This window comes from Acinonyx jubatus, chromosome C2, assembly GCF_027475565.1.
Source record: "Acinonyx jubatus isolate Ajub_Pintada_27869175 chromosome C2, VMU_Ajub_asm_v1.0, whole genome shotgun sequence".
NCBI classification, from domain to species: Eukaryota; Metazoa; Chordata; class Mammalia; order Carnivora; family Felidae; genus Acinonyx; species Acinonyx jubatus.
In genome coordinates, this window is record NC_069384.1 from 128,267,426 (window position 1) to 128,282,325 (window position 14,900).

General features: G+C 38.9%; 1 protein-coding gene across 2 annotated transcripts in view; it reads right to left on the reverse strand.

The window, feature by feature from the left end:
- Nucleotides 1-14,047, reverse strand: part of DNAJC13 (DnaJ heat shock protein family (Hsp40) member C13) — a 124,621-nt gene extending 110,574 nt beyond the window's left edge. Inside the window, exon 1 of one of the 2 annotated variants that reach the window (XM_027061840.2) lies at nt 13,880-14,047. The gene's annotated coding sequence lies outside the window, so the exon portion shown is untranslated. The remainder of the gene's footprint in view (nt 1-13,879) is intronic. The other variant, XM_027061841.2, reaches the window with a different exon arrangement.
- Nucleotides 14,048-14,900: the final 853 nt, after the last annotated feature.

Sequence of the window (14,900 nt, forward strand, 5' to 3'; positions counted from 1 at the left end):
TGTTCTTACCACGATAAAATTTAAGAAAATTTTAAACTACTGATCACCTGACCTGACAGAAGAACTACTGATGTAGATAACTATGCTGACAGAAAAATACAATGTAAGATTTTAAAAGTACTCATCTCTCTGGACGTCAGAAGTTCCTATGGCCAAAATCAGCACACCTGACCGTTATCTCTAATATTTTAGGAAGCAATAAGTGATAACTGCTTTAATCCTGAGTAACAACCACCAAAAAAGGCTAGTAAAATGAAGTGCCCTTTATAAAAGATAATTACTCTCTGTCTCTAAAAAGCTTGCTTTAGCCATGTTAAATATATATAGGCAGAGGTATATCTGAGAGGTAAGAGAGGGAGGAGACACTCACCTAAGTAGCCAAGTCAACCCCAGAAATAATGGAATAATTCAATGCTATTTATTACTAGTGTCTGCATAGCCTCATAATGGAAATCAGGATAATGCTTTTCTGAGCCCTCAGTAAAGATTATACTGAAATTGGGGAGGCATGGTGACCCTAATAAAAAGATGTAGAACACGTCCTGAAATTATGCAAAACCTGGGTTTACTGCGTATTCCTTATGCTTTAGTGAGCCAGGCCCTATGCATTTATCTACCTCATTTTGTCCTCTACCATGGTACAGGTAGGATGATCCCCATTTTATTGACAAGAAAACTGAGAGAATTTATATCACTTCCCCAAGGTCACACAGCTGGTAAATAAGTAGTTAGGCCAGACTTTGGACTCAATCTGCTTAACTCTACACTCCATGTATTTAACCTCAATAATAATACCTTCCCTCAAGTTTAGGAAATCAAAATAAATTCATTCTGACCATGTAATTACAGATGTATCATTTGACAGCACATTCCAGGATTAACTTACAACAAGTTCCAATTATTATCTTCACACAATTTCAAACAATAAAACAAACTACCATACTCAACACAGGACAAAATAAATAAAAGAAAAAGGAAGGCTCCAAGGCTGAAATACTCTACCATCTAAAAATAAACTTTCAAAAATTTCTGCCTATAGATAAGCTTTAAAAACACTTTTTAAACAAAGGGTTCAAGACGAACATAAGATGACAGAAATCCGCTACCAATATATGATTCCACGATAGTCTTTAAGGAGCTCAAAAATATTCTTTTAACTAACACTGAACTTTTAAAATAGCCAGATTAGGGGCACCTGGATGGCTCAGCCGGTTGGGCGTCTGACTTCAGCTCAGGTCATATTCTCATGGTTCTTGGTTTGAGCCCCGTGTTGGGCTCTGTGCTGACAGCTCAGAGCCTGGAGCCTGCTTCAGATTCTGTGTCTCCCTCTCTCTGGCCCTCCCCCACTCACGCGCGCGCTCTCTCTCTCTCTCTCTCTCTCTCTCTCTCTCTCTAAAATAAATAAACATTAAAAAAAATATAGCCAGATTAATGAGATCTGAGGCTAGGACCTACTTTCCAACAGCATAATATTAATCTCCAAATTTTCAAGTCAATCTATTTTATATTCTCCATAAAGCCTCTATCACTTTGTGACACAGTCATTTCATCTAATGAAGGCAACTGGTCTGGAAACAGCACTCTTTCAGACCATGAGGATACTTCTAGACACACAGATAACTCATTAGTAGACAATGGCAATACACAAATATCAGGAAAATGCAGAAGAAACAGGATAAGAAATTCTGTATTATGTATCATTCAAAGTGAGACTTGGAACACCTTCAAGAGAACCACTAGAAAATGAGTGAGTGCAAGTCTTGGGGTCTTCCAAGTACAGTGTTCAAGTGATGATTTAATCTGGTAACACAAACTTCAAATACTTCCCTGTAGCACAGATACCAGACCACAATCAACATAACTAATGGCTAGCACAAGAAGCTACATTAATATACACTAGTTTTCTTTTTTAATGTTTTTTAATATTTATTTTTGAGAGAGATAGAGTGTTCACTGTGCACGCACGAGCAGGGGTGGGGCAGAAAGAAAGGGAGACACAGAATCAGAAGCAGGCTCCAGGCTCTGAGCTGCCAGCACAGAGCCTGAGAGGGGACTCGAGCTGACGAACTGCAAGATCATGACCTGAGCCAAAAAGCTGAAGGTTTAACGGACTAAGCCACCCAGGCACCCCTGTATACACACTAGTTTTAATACTTAATCTATCACCAAGGTAAGTAAGGGTGGTGAATTTTTAAAATACTACTTATAGCTAAAGACATATTAGTAGTAACTGCCATTTACAGGCTGCATAACTTTGAAAAAAGCTTCCTAACTTCTGGGAATCAAGGTTCATCTATGAAAGGGAGAGAAAAGCATCGTTAACAAAGAGCTTTGGTGCAGACTAAATTAGATAACTCAAAGGGGAGAATGTGATGGTTGGCTCAGAATAAGCACTCAAAAATATTAACTGCTATCATAATAGTTATTACTGCACTTTAAATAATAAATAGTACTGTACTGTACTAGATATGAAATATTTATCTTTCTAGAATTCTCTTTCAGGCTTCCAGGGTCCTGCATCTCTTAAGGTGTTATTAAATTACTTGATCCTAAGTCTTTTCTCTATTAATTTCAATCCTTGTACTATTTAATGTATATTACCAACAAATCAGTTGGAATTGTTGGAATTGTTATTTTCAAAAGTACAGCGTTTTACTGTCTTAATCAATTAGTATTCACCCACCCATTCAAAATTAACTACAGCAACAGGGACACCTGGGTGGCTCAGTCAGTTGAGCATCTGACTCTTGACTTTGGCTCAAGTCATGATCCCAGGGAGATGGGATGGAGCCCTTTGTGGGCCTCAGCACTGAGCCTGGAGCCTGCATAAGATTCTCTCTCTTCTTCTGTCCCTCCCCCATTTGCACATGTGCACACATGCTCTCGTTCTCAAATTTTTAAAAAAAATTGTTTTTTAAGGAATATATATTTCTTAATCTGGATGGAGTATGAGGGTGTCATTTTATTATCCATTGTTATTTTACTCTTCCAATTTATCTTACCTAAAAGGGTTTTTAAAAAAGAAAAAAATAGGGGCGCCTGGGTGGCGCAGTCGGTTAAGCGTCCGACTTCAGCCAGGTCACGATCTCACGGTCCGTGGGTTCGAGCCCCGCGTCGGGCTCTGGGCTGATGGCTCAGAGCCTGGAGCCTGTTTCCGATTCTGTGTCTCCCTCTCTCTCTGCCCCTCCCCCGTTCATGCTCTGTCTTGCTCTGTCCCAAAAATAAATTAAAAACGTTGAAAAAAAAAAAAAAGAAAAAAATATATGACAGGTCCAGATAATCATGATAGATGAATTTTTTTTTTTTTTTTTTACTTTTTTTAAAAATTTATTTTTGAGAGACAGGGTATGAGCAGGGGAGGGGCAGAGAGAGAGGGAGACACAGATGGGGGGTGGATGGGCTTGAACCCACCAACCAAAAGATCATGACATGAGCTGAAGTCAACACTTAAGTGAGACACGCACCCCACAATAGATGAAATTTTTAAAAATTACGAAGTCAACTATAACCTAACATTTAGCTTTTCTTTATTGCAACTTTAGTCCTATAAAATACTACCATTTTGCAAGTCAATGATACTTATTACATTATAAATACCCCCTCCTACTTAGGTATTTGGAATTTCACTGGTTAGAAATTTTAGATGAAACCAACATAATATTTTTATTTTCAAACTATTTTTTAAATATTTATTTTTAGAGAGAGAGAGAGAGAGAGAGAGAGAGAGAGAGAAAGAGAGAGCGCACACGCATAGGGGAAAGGCAGAGAGGGAGACAAGAGGATCCAAAGCAGGCTCTACACTGACAGCAGAGAGCCTACTGCGAGGCTCGAACTCACAAACCACGAAATCGTGACCCAAGCCGAAGTCCGACATTTAACCAACTCTTGATGTCAGCTCAGGTCATGATCTCATGGGTTCATGGGTTCGAGTCCCACATCAGATTCCCTACAGAGCCTGTTTGGGATTCTCTGTCCCTCTCTCCTCTACCCCTCCCCTTTCCTCCCCCCCACCATCACTCAAAATGAATAAAAACAAAAAAAATAAATTTATGTTTGATACTTACAAGTTAACTATGATTTAAGAAACTTTTGGAAAAAAGAACTTCACTCCCTAAAAATAATTTATGCTGCATTTAATATTTACATATTTCTCCATTAATATTTACAGATTCTTTAATAAGCTCTAAAAGTGGTTCTAAAATTATTGCTCACAGGCAAAACCTCATAAGCAATCACAATTCCCATTAATAGTCATGAAAATCTGCAACAATTTTTATTTACTTTTGAGAGACAGAGCGTGCATGGGAGGGACAGAGAGAGGGCGACAGAAGATCAGAAGTGGACTCTGTGCTGAGAAAAGAGCCAGATGCAGGCTCAAACTCACAAAGGTGAGATCATGACCTGAGCCAAAGCCAGATGCTTAACTGACTGAATCACCCAAGCCCCCTATAATCTGCAACATTTCTAATATCAAGTCCCTCAAGCATCAACCAGGTAATAGCAGTAACAGTCACTTATAGGCACATTCTCTAAATAGCATTGAGGTATCCAACTAAGAACATGTAAACAATTGTTAGAGGAGATCTTGGTAGCAGCTGCATCATCAGCACTTGCTACCCTGCCAGTTGCTGAGATGCTACTCAAGTTAGCAAGAATATATTGTTCAAACTAATTATTGCTTAAATTTCATCTCCTTCATTCCTGCAATAGTGTCCCTCTTCAAATTCTTAAAGACCTACCCTTTTTTTGATGAGAAAACACAAGCTTCCATTTCCTTTGTAACTTAATCACATTGGAAGCGTCTCCAATGTTTGTAAGTTGGCTTCACCTGTTTTCATTCCAAATCTTAATATTACACCACCAACAGAGCTTTTTTGCAACTTTGCATTTTGTTATTTTGAGAGAAGTGTTCTTCCAGGGGTTAAAAAGTCAAATTCAGGACAACACAGGCATTTTGGCTAGATTCACCCTATTCATGAGTTCCCTTGCTTCATGTTTTCCAACAACATTTAATGTTCTTAACATTCTCTAATTTATTACTGGCAGCAAAAACTGGCAATCCATTTAAGATCATTTATGAATAAAATAAGATCATTCAGAAGATACAATTGTGACACAAAACCACAGGATCTGAGAGTCTACACTGAGCAGGAGCCTACATCAAATTGATACTAAGAACAAAGAGCAGGTTAAACCGCCTGGATACCACAGCACCCAAGCAGACAGATTACAGCCAAGCTAGAAGCAAAAGAATTTGCACACATAGCAAAATTAAACGTTATGTGCAAGTCTTAAGTAAAAACAGAGCCTTCACTTAGCCAGACATGTATGAGTATAGTCAGAAAAATAGTTGTGCCTTGACTTCATATGGAGTTACATCCTGATAAGCCCATAATCTGCTGAAAATGCATTTAATACAGCTAACTTACCGAACATCATAGCTTAGCCTAGCCTACCTTACATATACTCAGAACACTTGTATTAGCCTACAGTTGGGCAAAATCATCTAATACAAAACCTATTTTATATTAAGTGTTGAATATCTCAATGTAATTTATTGAATACCATACTGAAAATGAAGAACAGAATGGTTGTAAGCGTATCAGTTGTTCACCCTGTGACTGTGTGGCTGACTGGGAGCTGTGGCTCACTGCCACTGCCCAGCATCATGAGACTATGCTACCACATAGTGCTAGCCTGAAGAAAGTACCAAAATTCAAAGTATGATTTCAACTGAAGGTATACCACTTTCACTCCATCATGAAGTTGAAAAATTTTAGGTCAAACTATTGTTAAGTTGGGGATTCTTATTGATACACTAGTGAATAAATTAAGGAAATGGCTTTAATAAAGGCTATCTGCCTTTAAAGCACACATTTTGCATGACCAAAAGAGTAATTTTTACGCAATTACAACTTGGGAGAGAGCTGGTAAGATACTAATTTTTCCACTTCGAGTCTGTAAAATGAAGAATTAATTCTGCTTTCAAGTAATGAATTAAAAACACGAGTTTGTTTGAAATGCATTAAAAAATAAGATGGATAGAAATATGATAAAGTACGGTAATGTTAATGTGAAAATCTTGGGAGATGAGTATATGAATATGTAATGTGAAGTTCCTTCAACTTGGCTATAGATGAAAAATTTATTGGGGGGGGGGAACTGCATTTACCTTTATTTTCTGACCAAATTCTCCTATAAGAGAAATATTTTTCTGCTACATTGTAACACTACACCAGAAAATATGGTATATAGTCACATGATAGGAACTAATTTATCAACTTAATATTTCCTCATACAGCTATATCCTATTAAAAATGCAGGGGGAAGGAGAACCACTGCTAAGGCAAAAGCTAATAATCTTGAGTAATAACCAAAAAGAGAACCCCTTAATACTAGCTTCTTAAAGGCCTAGTTTTATTTGTAACTGAGTTCAAAATATGAGTGGCTAGTTCAGTTTCAAAAAAAGGTAAAAATATGTTTAACATTCCAATTTTAGTAGATGTGCTGCCAAAGCAAGCACAAAATATAGTTAACATTAATTTTTACCCAGATTAAAAAGCTACAACTAGATTGTCTTAGAATGTTCTGTGTATGGGGGAAAACAGATAACGAACTTGAATCTTTAATTTTCAGCTTCATGTTTTAATATAGAACACAAGTATAGGTAAAAGCATTTCCTTGTAAATAAACAACAAAGCAGTAAATGTAACTTATATAATACCTACTGTATAGGGATCTTTATTAAACAGATCACAAAATAAGGTTTGAATACATCCTACCTCAGCTTTCTAAACTTGAAGAACCCACTAACTCCAGAGATAAATGTGGTTAGCAAAGAAAGCCAGTGGTATTATCAAATTTCAGCTGACCAACAGATCTCCAAATAATTGCCCCAAAGTTACAATACTGAAACCTTTGCACTGATGTATCAAAATGAGCTTTTAAATACTTCCAAAATAATCTAAGATCCACCTACCCATTTTTAAAAAAAACCATTCCTTTCCAATTAGAAACCAGACATATATTCATGAAATAAAAGGGCAAGGGAAACTCAAAAGCAAACACTAAATCTAAAAGAACACTTTTAATATTATCTTAATCAGGGGAAGGGCAAGCATAAATATCACAGTAGTTAATTTTGTTGGCCTTTCCTATTCAATATAAATCAAACACTGAAAAAAATTGCTGTCTATATTTTAATCACATGTATGCTGATTTCACCTGAGGGAATAATTCTTACTTTTCACAAAACAGACCTCTATCTGTTGTAACAAAAAAAGTTTTTTTCCAAGAAAGACACATGATTATGACTCTCCTTTCCAAAACTTAAAAATGCCCTGAATATTCACCTAAAAACTGCAAACATGTCCACTTAAGCAAATACTGTGAAATCAATGTCACTGATCATTTACAGATTTTTAGTTTGTACACATTCTTGAAAATTTTTAGACATAATTTCTATCTTTGAAGCTAACCTGGCTTTTGCAAGAACAAAACATACTAGTTCAATAAGCTCTTCTTCAGCTCACAAACAGGTACTTAATAGTCTTGCTGTTACACTAAGTAGACCCTAATGGGTAAAAGAGACTTTCAATTGCCATGTTTAACTTGTTGCTGTTTTTTCTATCACTACAGTAAATGCATAATAGGGGTTTAATTACCTAAGCATATTACAAATACATCTTAGAGGAAGTTTAATAGTAAGCATCCTAATATGCAAATACACTATTAAAAGACAAGGAGTTGGGGCACCTGGGTGGCTCAGGTCATGATCTCTTGGTTGGTGAAATTGAGCCTTGCATTGGGCTCTGCACTGACAGTGCAGAGCCTGCTTGGGATTCCCTCTGCCCCATTCCTGCTTGTGCTCTCCCTCTCTCACAAAATAAATATACAAACTTAAAAAAAAAAAAAAAGACATTTAGGCTGCTGTAATTTCCCTTTCACCCAACACAAAATAGCAACATTTAGGTCTTTTTTTTAGCTCTTTCTGAAATTTCCCTATTATTCCTAACTCTCCCATAGTTCTACACATTTTACAGAACACTCCCAAATCTATCAGTGAACTAAAAAAAAGAAAAAAAAAAAAGGAAAATTCCACTTTTAAAATTAAACCCAGCAGATCTAAGGCTGGGGGCGAGGGAATGGCTTTAACTACTCTCAGATTTGATAAACATCCAAAATACATTCTGCATCTCAAGTAGAAGTTTGAGGGAAAGAAAAACCTAGCACTAGATGACTAAGGAATACATGTCTGAAAAACATGTCAAAAAATGTAAATATTATAATATAGGATTTATGAAATATTAGGGGGAATCTCCTATATTCATAACCTTATCAATCCTTCCATTGTGTTCTGGCAACTTTCTTGACAAAATCAAAACATATAAGTAATTATTTTAGATTGCTTTGGGATTTTATTTTTGATCTGTTCATCAAAATATCAAATTTTGGGGTACATGGTGGCTCAGTTCGTTAAGTAGTCGACTCTGGATTTCAGCTCAGGTCATGATCTCACGGTCTATGATTGTGAGCTCCACACCAGGCTCCGTGCTAACAGTGCAAAGCCTGCTTAGGGTTCTCTCCTTCTCTCTATCCTCTCCCCTGCTGGTGCCTACATGTACTCATGCTCACTCTCTCAAAATAAATTTAAAAAATATGTATCACATTTTTACTCATCAACTGCACAGAGATATTACCAACGACCATGTGCTAAATATGTGAACACTGCTTAGGCAGTGTGGTCACTTCTAAGGGCAACTTATAATGCTTCAACTATAAAATCCCAATGAATTAACTTTGTTGTTTTAGAGATCACTCTTCTTTATAAGCAGTTCATAAAAGTACAAGTAAAACTCAAATATGCAGGCTGTTGAATAAAGTTAGGAGCATGTGAAAAGAGCTACTAGCAAATTATGTTTATCTTTATTGATAAACATCTTAGTGAACCATACTTAACTGTACTTTGCAAATGTAACTGTGTCTAAGTTAGCAAAGATGATCACAACCATGCTGGCTTAAGTTACTTACTACAAAAATATCCCTAAATCACTGACTCTCAAAGGAGTATCCACAATTAGGAATCATTCCATACTGCAAGAGATGTTACTGATTGGCATGTGCTGAGCATGTGAAAACTGCTGAAGCAGAAAAATGTATTGAAAACTACTGACTACAATTTTACAGTAATGGTTGGGGCAGGATGCTGCCCCATGAGACACTATGATTAGAAACACTACAGTAGTCCCCCTGCCCCTTACCCATAGGAAATGTGTTCCAAGACCCCTAGTAGATGCCTGAAACTACATAGTATCCAATGCTATATAGATTATGTCTTTATACATATTTACCTATAATAAAGTTTAATTTAGAAGTTAGGCACAGTAACAGATTAACAACAATAACTAATAATAAGCCAGAACAATTATAACAACATGCTGCAATAAGTTATGGGACTATGGTCCCTCAAAATATCTTACTGTACTGTCAGCCTCCTCCTGATTTGAGATAAAATACCTATGTGATGAGATTACATGAGGGGAATGACACAGGCACTGTAACATAGCATTAGCTATTACTGACCTTCTGACATCAGGAGGATCATCTGATTCTGGACTGCTATTGACCTTGAGTAATTCAAACTGTGAAAAGTGAATAAAGGGGGATGGGGGAACTACGGTACTATGATTCAGTGAATGGAGCTAGATACCCCTCAACGTATAAGACAGTCCTATGGGTTGAAGAACTACCCTTAGTTGACTTTCAAATATCCAAGTGGGCATCCACATCCATAAAAACCTACTTATAACTAATGCCAATTTTAATTCTGTATTAAATATAAATCACAAAGTACATTTTGCAGAGTTTAATATGAGTATAATTTTCTAGGAATGCAACCATCATGTAAATGGAAAGATTATACTTTGAGTCCTCTTGGCTTTTGTTTCAGAATGTCTGTATTTTGTCTTCATTGTTGAAAAATATTTTTGCTTTTTTTCTTCCAGTACTTTAAAGTTGTCACTCAACTGTCTTTTTGATTGCATGGTCTCTCTACTTTAACTCTTTGTTTCTCTGTACAGGTCTCTCTTTGGCTACCTTCAAGATTTTCTTTCTCCTTTGTTTACATCAATTTAAATATGATGTCAAAGGTGTATTGAGTTTTGGGGGGGCATGGGTATTTTTCTTGGTGTTCTCTAAGATTCCAGATCTGTGGTTTGATGTCTGACATTAATTTTGGAAAATTTTCTATTATTTCCTCAAACAATTCAGTATTTCTTCTGCTCTGTTCTCTCTTCTTCTGTGATTTCAGCCATTATATATTAAAATGTTTGATACTATCCCCAAGCTCTTGGGTGTTTTTTTTTTTTTAACTTCATGTTTCAGTTGGGTAATTTCTTCTATCATCTGTAAGTTTACAGACTCCTTCCTAGGCTATGTCAATTCTGATAAGCCCCAAAGCATTCTTCATTTCTTTACTGTGTATTAATACTTCTAGTATTTCTTTTGATTCTTTCTTATAGTTTCTATCAGGTGAAACCACCCATCTCATCTTGCACACTGTCCACTTTTCTGTTCAACATTTAACATTATAGTCATTTTACACTGCCTATCAGATAATAGCATCTGTGTTAATCTAAGTGTACTTCTGATAATTGCTTTCTCTTGAGAAAAAAATTTGTCCATTTAGCATGCCTCGTAATTTTTGGTTGGAAGCTGAACATGTATAGAACAAGAGAGACTGAGGCAAATAAATTTGGTAACTGAAAATGGGCTTGTCTTTGCTAGGTCTTTAGTGCAGTGTTTGTGATCTGTTTAGAAGTTAGGCTGGGTTTGATGTGCTGTTGCTGTGGTTATTCTCAGTGTTCGACAGGCTTCAAATGTGCAGAATAGCTGGTGCCCATGGTGAGGACAGTTTACTAAAGCAATGTCTATTTGATCCTTTGTGCTGTACTCTTTGCATAATCTAGTTCCTCACCTAATAATACTCTGCATTTACTTGTTACTCAAAACTTCTTATGATGGTAGGAGGTTGGAGACAGTCTTTGTGGTTCAATTAAGGTTCAGTCTTAGGTATACACTAGATCTCTGGATCTCAGGGGTATGATCTTATTCAGGCTGGCAGCAATTTTAAGCTCAGTACCCCTCCCTGAGAAGATTCTTTCCCCTTTTCTGGTCTTCCCCCAGCTCATTGAATGCTCACCAACAAGGCCAGCAGAGATATCCTTCCCTCCACAGATTAAGGTTTTTGCTCCATAAAAGAAGCAAAGAGAAAGAATCAGAGCTTTGTGCCCCTCCTGAAAACTGCTATTTTCCTCCTCTAAGTCAGCACCAACAACAGACATTCCCCAAGGTTCTTTCCAATCTTTTCTAGGAATGCCCAGTGAGTTTGTGGAGAAAAAGCGTGGAAAAAGGTATACTCAGCTTTCATCAATTTGTCAGCTCTTCTAGCTCAACGCTTCTTGCCAATACCCAGCTGTGTCCAATGAAAGTCTACTCTGTCTCCTTAAATTCTGGGCTAGTAGTCTGCTCTGTGACCTCAGTTTTTTAACAGATTTCCAAAAAAAAAAAAAAAAAAAGTCATGAATTTAAAGTTAGTCCCATTCTTTTCTGGTGCAACAGTGAGAGCAAAGCTTCTTTTTATCCCAGGACCAAAGCCAGAGGTGGCTGTATTATTTAAAAACTATCTTGGGACAATAAAGCAGGTGTTAAAAATTATTTGGAATAAAAAGGGGGTCTTTATTAGGTTTAATGAAATTGAGAAACACTGTCTTAAAGGATTTCTTTCAAAACACCTCCCCTTTAACCCCTGCTAGACATTACAGTCAACATTTAGGCCTAAAACTATTAGCAACCAAATTTTTGTTACAGTTTATCTGCACAGTCTTGCATCTAATTTACTCATTTTAAGTACCTCAATCAGAGAAGCAGGGGAAAAGTGCAATGGAAATCTCAAAATCACCTGTGTAAACAGAACTGGTTAAGGAACTGAGCCAAATTAAGTTAAAACAGGTCCTTTTCAACTGTAATTTAGTATCTATTGAGAACCAGATTCAACTATCAACCTTTCTACAAATTTAATAAAGCCAGCATTGTTACATCCAACTTAGCAACCAGCTTCAATTTATTTGTGGGTAAAGTTAAATTCTTACAAATAACTCCTGCTTTCCATCATTCCATAACTTTTGCACTCAAAGTGCTCATATATTTTATAGACTATTCACTACTGCCACTTTAGAAAAAGAGGAATATCCATTGCCTCCCAGTGGAATGGAAATGCTGGTATTTTCCATGAACCGGACTATAAGTTTAAGGTTCTTGACATTCCTATCTCTTAATAACCCTCTGACTCCTCTTTTCCTCCCTTAATATGTTCTATTTCCTGTTTTCAAGCTAGGAATACAGTGTAACATTTTCTAAACAGGACTTATGTCCCATTGTAATATTAATAGCAAAAGCCAAGTTTGAGATACAGCTGTTTAAATTACTGTTTCATATTACATTTAAAATGTTAACAAGGTTTTAGGTTATATACTACATTCAGTTTAAACACTAAAGCACTTTCCAGAAACCAAAGAAACACGAATCAAGTCGTTTTCAGATACGGAGTTTCTGACAAGCAGTTTTCTAAATACATAAATAAATAAATAAATTTTTTTAGGGCAAGTCCTATTTCATATCCCTATAGACTCAGAGTGCTGATAATATACTACAAAACCTAACCACTGTAATTTCCTCAAACTCTGCAGACAGTATTTTCAAACCTAGAAATCCATCAGCCCTATTAAAAAAAAAAAAAATACAGTGAAACAATCACTAGGGTAGATCCTGAAGAAATATTCTGAATTTTTTCCCCCGAAGACATTACACTCCAAGAGGCTCAAAATAACCCTATATAGTGTAAAGTCCTTAATAGAGAACGTAAAAACATCAGGCAGAGAGACCCTCCTTTTTTAGGGGAATCACGGCAGGGTAAAAGGGAAAGCAGAGAAGGGAAATTATCACTTTGGGAAACCATGGCCACATTAGGGGGAGATTTTTTTACTGTCCCCCCCCCCCCAACAACTGATAAAGGATACAATCTCAAGACATCAACTGATAAAACAATCTCAACACAAGAGTGGTTAACTGAACACCCTACAACAACACAGTTTAAGGGAAGACACTCTTCTTCAGTGTAGTCAAATTTGCGTTCAACTGCTAGTTCACTGAGCGTTTCAGTCCTACTTCACCTAATCCAAAGGCCACATTCAAAGGCAAAAACCACGGCAGTGAAGGAAAAGACCACTGAAAATAAGCTTCCCTGCAGGAAAAGGAAAAACCTTAGAGGATAAACTTGATTTTGGAAAAAGGAGAGACTGGAGGAAAAAAAAAAAAAAAAAAACGCGGGTGCTCCCCATCTCCTAACAAAACGAAACAAAGCTAAGCAAAGAAAGTCCAAAAGTCTATACCGGACGTGGGGGGAAAAGGGGGTCTCCGACCCCAGGAAACGAGAGTTGCCGGCATCCAGCAGAAAGTGTGTTCAGACTAGAGGGCTGGAAGGGAATCCCGAGGGCGGAGTCCAGAGGGGAGTCAGGGGTGTGTGGGGGTAAGGCTGTAAAGAGCGGATCTGGGGGGCCACGGTGGGTAGAAAACGAAAAAACAAGCCAAAAAAGAGGGGTGGGGTTGAACAAGGCAGCACCCTGGGAGACTGTCACTTAGACACGGGGGATCCGACGGGAGGAACCAGACCAGCAGCCTTGGGGGAGGGTAATCTGCTTTCCTTAATAGCTGAAGGCCAAGACACCACCCCTCTTTTTCCTGTGCTCGGCCCCTCAAGTATCCGTGGCGTGAGAAGGGGGTAAGAAAGAGCCCCCAGAGGCCGGTGCCCAGAGCGGTTTACCTTCGCGGAAGGCTGGAGAGGCTCCAGCCCGAGCTCCTCCCGCCGCCGGCTCCGCGTCCGGAGTGAGATGAGGTGCACCCCAGCCTCCACCGCCTCACCACTTCCCCTTTCCCCGGTCGGGGCCCTGTAGCTCCGCTGCCGCGGGTTCCTGGTGCCGCGGCGGCGCGGCCTCCCCGCCCCCTCCGCCTCCTCCCTCTGCCTCTCAGAGGCTCACTCTGGAGGCCGCCATCTTCACTCAGGCTTTCAGCGACCGTGCTCCAATACGCCTGCGTCGCCACCGCCCAGGCTGTCACGAGACCCGGTCAGCTGATTTCAACTCTTCCGCCTTCTGTCCCGCCCCCCCGCAGGCATTTCTCGGCTCTCCCCATCCCATTCGCCCCCTTTTCCCAGAAATTCCGCGTTCTACGATTCGCCCGCCCCCCAAAAGTTACACATGCGCAAAGTGACGAGGCCAGCTGTAGGATCCGGAGTCCACGCAGCGCGTGAGGGGGATCCGCCCCTTGGTGCGTGCCGAGAAGCACCCACCCCGGAGCGCGCGCGCCCTCTCGGGCAGAGCCACGCCCCTCCGGCGTGTTCTCCTAAGGTCACGCCCTTCTGCGTGTGGTTCTGAGTCCTGCCGGGTGTTGTGCGGTCCGGATATTTACGCTGTTAAGTCCCAGATGTCCTGTTTTAAATCCTTTCCGCAGCTTCGCGCTGGACTTCAAGTGCCGTGAAATATACACGAGGCAATCCGAAGAGTCAGCCTACTACGCGGTTTGACTGGATTGCGAGTCAGCAGGTTCACCACTATTAAAACTTCCAGAACGACAGTTTGAGGGCTTAAACTTTTGCTGGCCTGGGGGGGTCGCCAAGACTAAAACTTAGGTGTTGCCTCCGGCTTTCCGTCGATGGTAGGGCCGAGAAGATAATACTGATAGCTCCACTTATTGTCGGCTGATCACGTGTCAAGGGTTTTATTTGCGTTAGTTAATCCTCAACTCTGAAGTAGGAATTGTCCTTGTTTTGCAGAGAAATGAAGGCC